The following is an 11,241-nucleotide window of genomic DNA, read 5'->3' as shown; positions in this document are numbered from 1 at the left end:
GCAGCCTGTACTCCTGAACTCAAGGCCCTCCAGAGTCACCTTCCTTGCACAGTCTGCCCTTGGGAAAGCAACTGACACCTCTTTTTACCTTAGTTTTCAAGTCAGGAAAGACATAATACCCCTAAATGTTGTCTGGCTTTGCTTGGCTGGTCATTTATGCAGATGGTAGTGGCATTCCTCTCAGGGATCCAGGCTCAGGGAGAGTGCCATGTCGCCGACAGCCAGTGGGGACTCTAGGACCAGGGTGGTCCCCAAACAACCCTGATGAGCAGCCTTGAAGCAGAGGCAGGCTTTCTAGCTTGGTATCTGCGTTTGGAACAATGGCTGAGAATTCAGTGTCTGGAGGGGGAGGGTAATGCCCCCAGTCTCAAGCACCAAGGGCAGAGACAAGGTGAACCTTGGGCTCTCAGGTGCCTGGGGCCACAGTAGGGAAGTGGATTGAGGACAGAAGATGGGCTCATGTGGTCTCCTCGGATGCTTCCTTGCCTCTTCGGCCTCTTTTGAGGTGCTCTGCGCCCCCTCCTGATATCATGGAGGAACTGCAGAGCCAGGCCAGTGCAGCTCCCAGGCCCCGTGGATGTGTGTGTTGTCCTGGGGCTACCAAGGGAGCTGCTGAGGGACTGAGGTGTCTGAGGACATGCTTGCCCATCCTGTTCCTGCATGGACCATGCCTCCCAGCATGATGTCTCCAGGACTGTCCCTTGTCCCATAAAACATCTATATATACAGACTACAGCCTAGTAATGCAAGTGTAGTGTGAACACCAGTGGGGAGCCAGGAGTCCCTGCTGGGCCACTGTGTGACCTTGGGTAACTCACTGCCTGTCTCCAAGTCTCAGTCTTCTCATTGGTCGGATGGAGGCAGAAGAGCAATTGGAATCCATCATCAGAGGCTGAAAAGTAGCCCAAGCTTGCCTCCCGCTGGCGTATGGAAGGCCAGCACATCCCCAGCTCAGGTCTTTCTTTATCCCTAGACAGCAAAATGCTTCCTCCTTCCCCAGCCGAAGTCTGAATGCACACCCTTTCCTGTCTATCCTGGTCACACCTTCCTCTCTGTCCCTAAGAAGGCTTTAGAGAGGAGGTAGTGTTCTAATTAAGTGGAGTAGAGGCCAAATGGCATTCCAGGCGTGGGTAAAGGCATGGAGCGATGGCAGCATGGCTTATCCGGAGAATGGCCAGTGGCCTGGTGAGGCTAGAATGAAAGGTACGAGGGAAAGCAATGGAGTCAGATCCTGCAGGGCCTTATAATCCATGCTCACAAATTTGGAGCTCACGAAGAAGGCAGTAGGGAGCCATTGAAGGATTTAGATATGGTCAGAAGTTGTAGGTTGGAAATATTACTCTGGGGTAGTATGAAGAAGGACTGAAAGGTTTGTGGCAAAGCCTTCAGGTCAGTTCCCTTTCCCTATGGCTGCCCCCGGTGAACACTGCATTTCCAACCTCTCTTCCAGCCAGGTATGGACATCTGACTAAGTTCTGGGCAATTGAATAGAAAAGCAAGAAATATCTTGTGCACCTTTTAGGGAGTGTCCCCGAGGGGTATGTGTTGTGGAGTGGGGTAGAGCCTGTCAATCTTGCTTGCTTCCTTCTGGCTTTAATGTGCCTTGGTGGCTGGCACCTGGACCTCCTGATCTGATCTAGTTAGGCTGATGTAAGCGTGCTCAGTGGGCAAGGCCAGGGCAAGATGAAGGCTGCCATTTTTGGTCAACGGCTAGACTCTGCCATTGCAGTGTATTCTCAGGTACCTGAGACTTTCGCCCACCTATTCTAAAACTGGTGGCAACTGGGCCTCCTCCCCTGCTTCCTCTTTCCCCACGTTCCTGACCGTTTGCTCTCTCTCGGAGGAGGTCTTTCACAGGGGCATCCACTTAGTGAAAACAGGAGCAGCTAATATTCACTGAACACTCACGATGGGCAGGCACTGTCCTCGGGGCTTTGGATGGATAATCACATTTATTATCTCTTAACCTTCATGCCATCTTGCCTCTGAAGCCACACCAGGGTGAAGACAACAGGAAGGTTCTGGTGGAGTTGGGAGTCATTACTGAACAGAACTGATGAGGCTGTCAGGCCCCTGCCCCCACTCCTGACCCCCTTGAATCACCTTCCCTGTTCTAGATGAGAAACCAGGCTCAGAGATGTGAAGTAAGTGACTCAGGGTCACACAGCTGGAAAGTAGCAGATAAGAAACTCCAAGTCTTTGGGCTCAAGAGAAGCAGGTGACCCCGTGAACTTCATCTCCAGTGGAGGGATTATGAGGGTAGCTTTGGAGCCAGAGTGCTTGTGTTGAAATCCCAGCCCTCCCACGGGCTTAGTCTCTCTGTGCCTCAGTTTCCTCATCTGAAAAAGTACATGCCTCATAAGATTACTGTGAAGATTAAAAGACATAATGCGTATAAATCGCTTAGCATAATAGGTATTATTGTTACTCTGCTGTTGTTGTTATTAGTATTACCATGGGTCTGAGCCCCTCCCCTGGCCATGCCAGGGAGAATCAGGAGGTAAAGAAGAAAGCCTTGCTGGAGGCCAAAGGACAGAGGAGGGGCCGCGTGACTGCCTGGGCTGGCGGGCAATTTAGTAGAGGAGCTCATTTGGTGACTCTGTCGCCGAGTTAATTAAAGATGGCCGCTAGGGGTCATTGCCATGGCGACAATTAGGCTGGGAAGGAGCCTCATTAAGGTGCGGTTTTACCAAGGCCCGTTGTTTTTAACCTGGGCTCTTGTAAAGGAGGAATTCTTCATCTTGCTTCCTTTTCTCCCTTTTTGTTTTTCGGGTCCGTTTCTGGAGACTCTGGGGGAGGACAAGGCAGAAGGGAATTCCTGTGTTCAGTTCCTCCGAAGAATCCACAGGGCAACAGGCTTCCTCTCCTGGCTGCCATCCTCAAATCTGAAAGGCGGCCTGAGTCTCCGAGGTGTAGAGAGGGAGGGAAGGGTGGAGGTGACCAAGTCAGGGCAGGAGGTGAGGAGGGAGGATTTTATTAAACACGGAACTAGAGGCCTTTCCTGGAACTTAGAAAGGTCCCTTCTGCCACCCAGGCCGCTCCCTAACCTGCACAGGAGCACCAGGCCTGTTTCTTTAGAGAGGAAGGAAGAAAGGGAGGGACTGAGGGAGGGAGAAAGAAGGAAGGAAGGAAAAGAGAGAGGGAAGAAGGAAGGAGGTTCAAGACCCCTCTTAATCCCGAGCACTTAAAAAGTGTATTTACTTTTGGGGCTCCTGGGTGGCGCAGTCGGTTAAGCGTCCGACTTCAGCCAGGTCACGATCTCGCGGTCCGTGAGTTCGAGCCCCGCGTCGGGCTCTGGGCTGATGGCTCGGAGCCTGGAGCCTGTTTCCTATTCTGTGTCTCCCTCTCTCTCTGCCCCTCCCCCGTTCATGCTCTGTCTCTCTCTGTCCCAAAAATAAATAAATGTTGAAAAAAAAAATTAAAAAAAAAAAAAGTGTATTTACTTTTCCTATTTCCGTAATAAAATAGGCTCGCTGAGAAAATATAGAAATTTCGGAAAAGGCCAAAAAGAAAATACCCCTTACAGTCCTGCTCCAAACTTACAGACTTTTAACAATTTTGGGAGAGGCAAGAACCGAGCAGAGGCTACACAGGCAGCTGAATTGAGGGCAGGGGAATATTTTTCCATTTATTCCCTTTTTTATCGTTTGAATTTTTAACAGAAGAATGTCAAATCAAACCAAGTTAAAATAGCACATAATGCAACATTTTCCTATACATTGAGATGCAGTATACGTTTTTCTCTACAAAAGCAGGGGTCTTATGTACCTACAGTTTCGAAACCTGAATTTATTACTTCAAGATAATAAGATAGCGTGAATGCTTTGCTGGGATGTCACATTTTCTTCCTGACTTTTTTTTTTTTTAAAGTAGGTTGTAAAAAATATTCCGTCTGTACAAAGGGTAGACAGAAAGGTAAGTCTCCTACCTGGGGCCCCATCCTTGGTTCCCCGCTACAGAGGCAACCATTAACACGTTTCTTTTGTATCTGTCTAGAGGTATTATAAGGGTGTACAAGCACACTTTCTTCCCCGTATCTGTTTTGTGCAACAAAGTTAGCACACTGTACAACTGTTTTGCCCCTCACATTTTTCACTTTACAGTAATCTTGGAGACGGTTCCGTATCAGCATGTACAGAGCTGTCTTGTTTTTGTTTGTTTGTTTATTTTGAGAGAGAGAAAGAGACAGCAGGGGAGGGGCAGAGAGAGAGGGAGAGAGAGGCGCCTCTCAAGGTGTCCCTTGAGTTTGGAATCCTAAAGGAGATTTGTTAATTCAAAGAGTATTATCCCATCATTTTTAATGTTGTTTTTTTTCTTAACATTCCAGAATATCCCATAATATGCCTGTGACATATTTAACAACTCTTTATGGTTTGACATTTAACCTGTTACCATTTTTGGCACCTGGGTGGCTCAGTCGGTTGAATGGCTGACTTCGGCTCAGGTCATATCTCACGGTTTGTGAGTTCGAGCCCCACATCGGGCTCCATGCTGACAGCTCAGAGTCTGGAGCCTGCTTCTGATTCTATGTCTCCCTCTCTCTCTGCCCCTCCCCCACTCATGCTCTGTCTCTCTCTGCCTCAGAAATAAACATTAAAAAATTTTTTTGAGGGGCGTCTGGGTGGCGCAGTCGGTTAAGCGTCCGACTTCAGCCAGGTCACGATCTCGCGGTCTGTGAGTTCAAGCCCCGCGTCAGGCTCTGGGCTGATGGCTCAGAGCCTGGAGCCTGTTTCCGATTCTGTGTCTCCCTCTCTCTCTGCCCCTCCCCCATTCATGCTCTGTCTCTCTCTGTCCCAAAAATAAATAAACGTTGAAAAAAAAATAAAAAATAAAAATAAAAAAATAAATTTTTTTTGAACTGTTACCATTTTTCACAGGGGATTATCCACCATAATCTTTGAGGAGCCCACAGTCTGCTGGGGGAGACAGACCAGCGAGGAAGCCCTATAATGACACATTGCATAGCTGCTGTGCGGGCGATGTGTCCAGGAGTGGCACAGCCCAGTTTGCAGAAGTCAGGGAGGAGAACTGGGCTGGAAGCGGGAGGCGGGAGGGTGGCAGGGCTTTGGGCAAAGGCCCTGAGGTATGAGATCCTTGGCAGACTGGACCTGGGAGTCTTTAGGTGTGAACAAGAGGTGGTTCTGGCCCTTGAGGGGCTCACAGGGGTGGTCTTTGATAGGCTTTCATGCCCAGAATTTGGCATAGTGGTCAGCATTCGGTGGATATTTATGGATGCATAAGTAAATGGGGGATAAAGGGAGAGGGGCTGGAGAAGTGGGCAGGGGCATGGCTTTGATGGCCATGCTGACAGTTTGAACTTCATCAGGTCAGGGATGGGGTCCCCCTGAGGGCCCTCAAATGGAAGCAGGCACAGTCAGATCTGCTCCCATGGAAAGGTTCCTCTGGGAGCCCAGGTAGAATCCGGAAGGCCACATAAACTGTAAACCAGGTGTGGGACACTGTAGTACTGTTTCCCTATAGTTAGTGTGCATCCCTTCACGCATGCTCCCTGCAGGAAGATTATATATCCCAACCCTTTGTTGCATGTCTGGTGAACACGGGCATGGCCACAAGACCCGTTTTGACCAATGAAATACAAATGGAAGGGATATGTGACATTTTTCAGGAGCAGCTTTAAGGGGCAGCGAGTTTGGGTTTGGGCATGTTCTTGGTGGTCGCGGAAGCACGGGGTCAATATGGAGCTCCCTTCGGCCTGCATCCCTGGGTGATTATAATGAACCGAGGTCCCTCACCGACCTACAGTGGGCATATAAACATGAATGAGGAAAAATGATGTTGTTTCAAGCCACTAAGGTTTGGGGGATGTCACTGTAGCATAACAATGCTATGTGGACTGATCCACGGTGAAACTGTACCAGAAAATTCCCAAGTCCCTTCCAGATGTGTGTAACAGGCCATGATTCTGCCAAGCGGACTTTCCTGTGGCTTGTGTTGAGTCTACTCTTGGTTAACCCAGGGACACTCAATCTCAACTTCTTATGGAGACCTAGAATCCTGGCTTTTCTGCTAGACCCACTTTGAGCCCCGAGAACATTTCTCAGAGGTGGAGGAAAGCCTATGGCATAGGTCTCCAGCAGCTGCTGTCCCTTCTGAGACATGGATCCTGGTGGCATTCAGAAGGTCAGAAATATCAATAGCCATGTTGGTATCAACAGTAAGAGGAGAGTGTTTCCTTGCTCACCAGGGTTCCCTCTTTCTGAAGGGGAAACCAAGGCTTCAGTGCTATCTTAACCCCCTCCTGCCATTGTCCCCAAAAGTTGGTTGCTGCTGCCTTCCCAATAAGAACCCGTATCTCCAGAGCTGGAGGTCCAGAGGAAGGATGTCCTTGCGCATCGTAGCATCAGGCCCAGGGATGTCACTAAGGACCCAACTTCATCCTCCATATGGGCTTTATCCTTGGAAGCACTCCCATTTCATGATCACAAGGTAGCATCCAGTGGCCATAAGGGTCGTGTGATTCCCCGCTTGTTCACGCCAAAGATGAGAGGCAAATGCTCAACCCAGTCCATGGATTCATAGTCATCATCAGGACAGATGGCACCAGCTGGCCCAGACCAATGGTTCCCAGTCCCATCAGGCCTGGTGCCTGCTTTGCATAATAAATATTACTAGCCTAATGAAATCTGTAGAAATTAAAACCCACTTAGGCATATAACTGCAAAAAAAGCACCCCAAAAATCCAAAGACCAAAGACCAAAAACACCAATACAATATACACCAATACAATACCCTAAAGAGTATAAAAGAAAAACAAAATGAAATGTATAATAATATGTAGCTCAAGATGTATGCTCAGGTGTAAGTATTCTAAAGGACAATGAGATACCTTTACCACCATATAAAATCTCCATGAACATGGCAGTGATGGATGCAAACAGATACAGGTGGATTGTTTTGGTGACTAAAATGCCACCTGGTGCGTGTTTGTGTTTACCTAGTAACTCTTGGGAAGATTTCTCAATGTACACAGTGTTTGTTGTGCTCTGGTATATATTTGATATACATATTAAAGCTCACAAAAACTTCTCTGTTAACATGTAAAGTGGAATGAGATTCTGGGCTCAGATTTTTTTTACCTATGTCTCTATTTAGCGGGACATTTAAAAGTCTTGTGGGATTTAGGCCAAAGCTTTGTTATCGCAAATGTCAGGAATTCTAGCCCCCACCCAAGCTTACCAAATATCTTCAGTGCCCCCATCATTATGACAAACAAAAATGTCCCACAGAAATAGAAGTGCCTGTAGGGATGCTGCTGCCCCTATGGAAAACCTCTGGTCTGATCCAATCAGGAATCCTTTGGTGTGGAGTGGGGTGGCTGCCTGAACAAAACTGGAGCTCTTCTGGCAAGAAGGAGGAGGGGCGGAGGTAGTGGGGTGACCCAGTGTTCACATTAGGCCTCAAGCCCAGCTGTTTCTCATAGGATTCATGGGTTCCCTTCCTGGGATTGAAAAATCTTAGAAGATACACAGAGGGGCTCTTAGGAGAAAGTTTCCTCAGCTCTGTGTGTGTGTGTGTGTGTGTGTGTGTGTGTGTGTGTGTGTGTGTGTGTGTGTGTGTGTGTGTGGTTTCTGAATGACACAGAAAATACATTTCTCAGCCAGAGAGAGGCCAGGACAGGGTAGGCTGGTCCTGTACCCACTGAGAGAGAATAAACCTCCTTTCCCTGACTTCTTCCAAAACACTGACACTCGGATTTGTGTAGCTCCTCCTATCATATAAAACCCCTTTCCTGCTGTTAACTCACAGTACCCTTGCCTTCTGTTGGATTACTCATCTTTTAAAAAATTAATTTGTTGAAACTCTTTATATATTATAGATACTATTCCTCCTTTTATTTATGTTGTTGATGTGTTCTGCCAATTGTCACTGTTCATTTAACTTCATTTAAGGCTTTTTTTTTTTTTTTGCCTCATGTAAGTTTTTGATTGTTATGTAATCAAATCTGGAGATCCATTACTTTGTGTACATTAGGATTCTAAGGCTGGACGAGCTGGTGGTTTTCATGTATTGATGTGAAGGAGGCCCTCTGGGATAAGGGAACTGTGTGATGGGAAGGCCAACTCACAGGCTTGCAATACAGGTGGTTCCTTGAGCCTTCCTGGGTCAGGCAAATGTCCTGGAGCTTATACCAAGACCTTCTCTCCACTCTTCTCCCCAGAAGGTACAGCCATGTGCAGGACCTGGGATTCCTTATCGAGCCATGAGTGGTTGACAGTTCTGCCTGAGGAGGGCTGAGGGATCCCCCAGAGGTGGCTTTGGGAGTGGGACATGCAGGGCATCAGTGGCCCAGTGAAGGCCACCAAAGGCTGGGAGGGAGAGGAGGTGGGGTGAATCTCAGTGCTGCAGCTAACTGGCTGTGTGGCTTGGGGGCAATCTCTGCCTCTCTCTGGGCTCAGCTTCCTCTTCTGCCCAAGGAGGGGTTGGTCTCAACCCCTCATGATGGTCCCAAGTTTCCCTTTCATGGCAGATATCCTACCTTGTTTCTCCATACATTCCTTCCTTGAAAGAGCCCCGCTGCTGGGAGCTGCCTCCTCTTGCCCTTGCTCTGATTCCTCTTTTGGGGAAGGAAGGGGCCTCAATGTGAGGATATCTGGAAGGATCTGTAGTCGCAGAAACTTGCTCCTGACCTGGGTGTGACTTCTGAGTCTCCCTGGGGCCTGGCTTCAGCCCTGGAAGTATAGAATGCAGGCAGGTCCTAGAGGGCTCCCCTGGGGCATCCCTTTTCTGATACCAAGCCTATTAAGGTGCACTCACATTGAACATAATTTACCCTGTGTGTTGTGTGGTGACTGGCTGGTATGGAGTTCTATTCCATAGACAGCTTATTAAACATGTGTCCATTTGGATTTTGCACTTTTCTTTTAAAAATCTGGAAGCAATATTTTTGATTTTCATGACCCTTATATTTTTGTAGCCCCAGAAAAGCTCATAAGCTGAACGCTGTGCCTGTCACCAGGCTGGAGACTCCCAGCCCTGTGCTCACACCCACCCCCAGCCTCCCTGCTTAACCCAGGTCCCCCCATTTCTCCCCAGGACCAATGCCTCAGTCTTCTGATGGCCTTCCTGCCTCCAGTCTGTCTCTCCAACTCATCCTATACAACACAACCAAAGTGACCTTAGTTTGTTTCTTTCTATCATAGAGACTTTACAATGTAATAATTTCTGTTTATTTTTCAGAAAGGTGATTCAATCCATGGCTCAAAATTCAGTATGACCAAAATGTACACAGTGGAAGTCTCTCCTCCCAGCCAGGAGTCCTGTCCCTAGAGGAAACCAATGTCCCTCATTGTGGTATATCTTGCAGATATAGTCTATGAATACTCATGACTGGTTGTATACATATTGTTTATTTTGGGAGTCTCCTCCATTTTTTTGAACACAATGGAAGAAGACTACTTTCTAAGTGTACTTCCTTTTTTTTTCCAAAAAATTTTAATATCTATCTATTTCTGAGAGAGAGTGTGAGTAGGGGAGGGCAGAGAGAGAGAGGGAGATACAGAATCTGAAGTAGGCTCTAGGCTCAGAGGTGTTTGCATAGAGCCTGACTTGGGCCTTGAACTCACAAGCCATGAGATCATGACCTGAGCTGAAGTCAGATGCTTAGCTAACTGAGCCACCCAGGTGTCCCTCTAAATGTCCTTCCAACCAGACCGTTGGGTGGCTCCCTTTTGTCCCAACTGGGAAAGACCAAGCTCTAAAGGCTGGGACTGAAGGCCCTCCGTGGCCAGTCCCCCTTCTGACTCCCCAGTATGCTTGCTCACCTCCAGGCCTGTGCACGCCTCTACCTCTGGTCAGAACACATGTCCCCTGCTCCTGGCTCCTGTGGTTTCTGAGGCTTCAGTTTCCCTGGCTCTGCTCGCCGCACTGGCAGTATCTTTCCTGCCCGTGGAAACATGCAGTGCAACCACTGGCCACTGTCCCTGTCGGCTTCCCTGTGAGTCTCCCCCGCCAAGCTATGCCGTACTTGGGGAGGAGAGGCTGCAATTTACCCATCTGGAATCCCAGGGCCGCGCACGGTGCCTGGCACAAACTGGGGCATCCGCAATCTTCGCTCGGTGGGCTAGGAAGGGGCCCTTAGGCGCTTTGCCACAGCGGCACCTCGTGGTAGACCTCGGAAGTGCAGCGAGGAAGAGACCTTGGGGCGAGAGGGGGTGGGAGTTCCGCAGGCTCCAGAGAGCCCTCTGGGGTCTGAGTCGGAGGCATCTCCTGTCCGTCAGCTCCAGATGCCAATGACGCCCAGTCAGGGCAGAGCCCGGTGGTCGGCGACCCACCTTCACTAGGACTGCTGTCCACTGAGACCTACCCACCCACTCTATGATCAGTGGCTTGGGGCATTTAGCAGTGTGTGTGTGTGTGTGTGTGTGTGTGTGTGTGTGTGTGTGTGTGATGTAGTGTGTGTTTTCGAGGCATAACTAGCATACACCCTGAGCAAATACTTAACACCATCCCTCTTCTATAAGACAAAATTATTGGCAGTAATTTCAATAATCATGAAATGAATGGCAGTAAATAGATGGCAAGGAGCCAAAACTTTCTTTTATTGAATTTCATCTATAAGGTCAGGCCATTTAAAAAGAAATGAAATTACCAATACAATAACCATTATAGTGCAAAAAAGAAAAAAATGGACACATACTTTTATTTTATTTTTATTATTTTTTTAATGTTTATTTTTTAATTTTTTTAATTAAAAAAATTTTTTTAACGTTTATTTATTTTTGAGACAGAGACAGAGCATGAATGGGGGAGGGGCAGAGAGAGAGGGAGACACAGAATCGGAAGCAGGCTCCAGGCTCTGAGCTGTCAGCCCAGAGCCCGACACAAGGCTCGAACTCATGGACCACGAGATCGTGACCTGAGCTGAAGTCGAACGCTTAACCGACTGAGCCACCCAGGCGCCCCGATGTTTATTTATTTTTGAAGGAGAGAGAGAGAGAGAGAGAGAGAGACAGAGTGTGAGCAGGGGAGGAGCAGAGAGAGAGGGAGACACAGAATCTGAAGCAGGCTCCAGGCTCTGAGATGTCAGCACAGAAGCCGAACACAGGGCTTGAACCCACAAGCTGTGAGATCATGACCTGAGCTGAAGTCAGATGCGTAACTGACTGAGCCACCCAGGCACCCCTATATTATTATTTTTAAAGGGGGAGGGGCATATCCCTATATATTGGTCTGTCCCAGTAATGCATAAAATTACACTAGAATTAAATAGGAACAATTTAA

The sequence above is a fragment of the Felis catus genome, chromosome B3 (assembly GCF_018350175.1).
Source record: "Felis catus isolate Fca126 chromosome B3, F.catus_Fca126_mat1.0, whole genome shotgun sequence".
NCBI lineage: Eukaryota > Metazoa > Chordata > Mammalia > Carnivora > Felidae > Felis > Felis catus.
Note: the sequence above shows the minus strand (reverse complement) of the source record.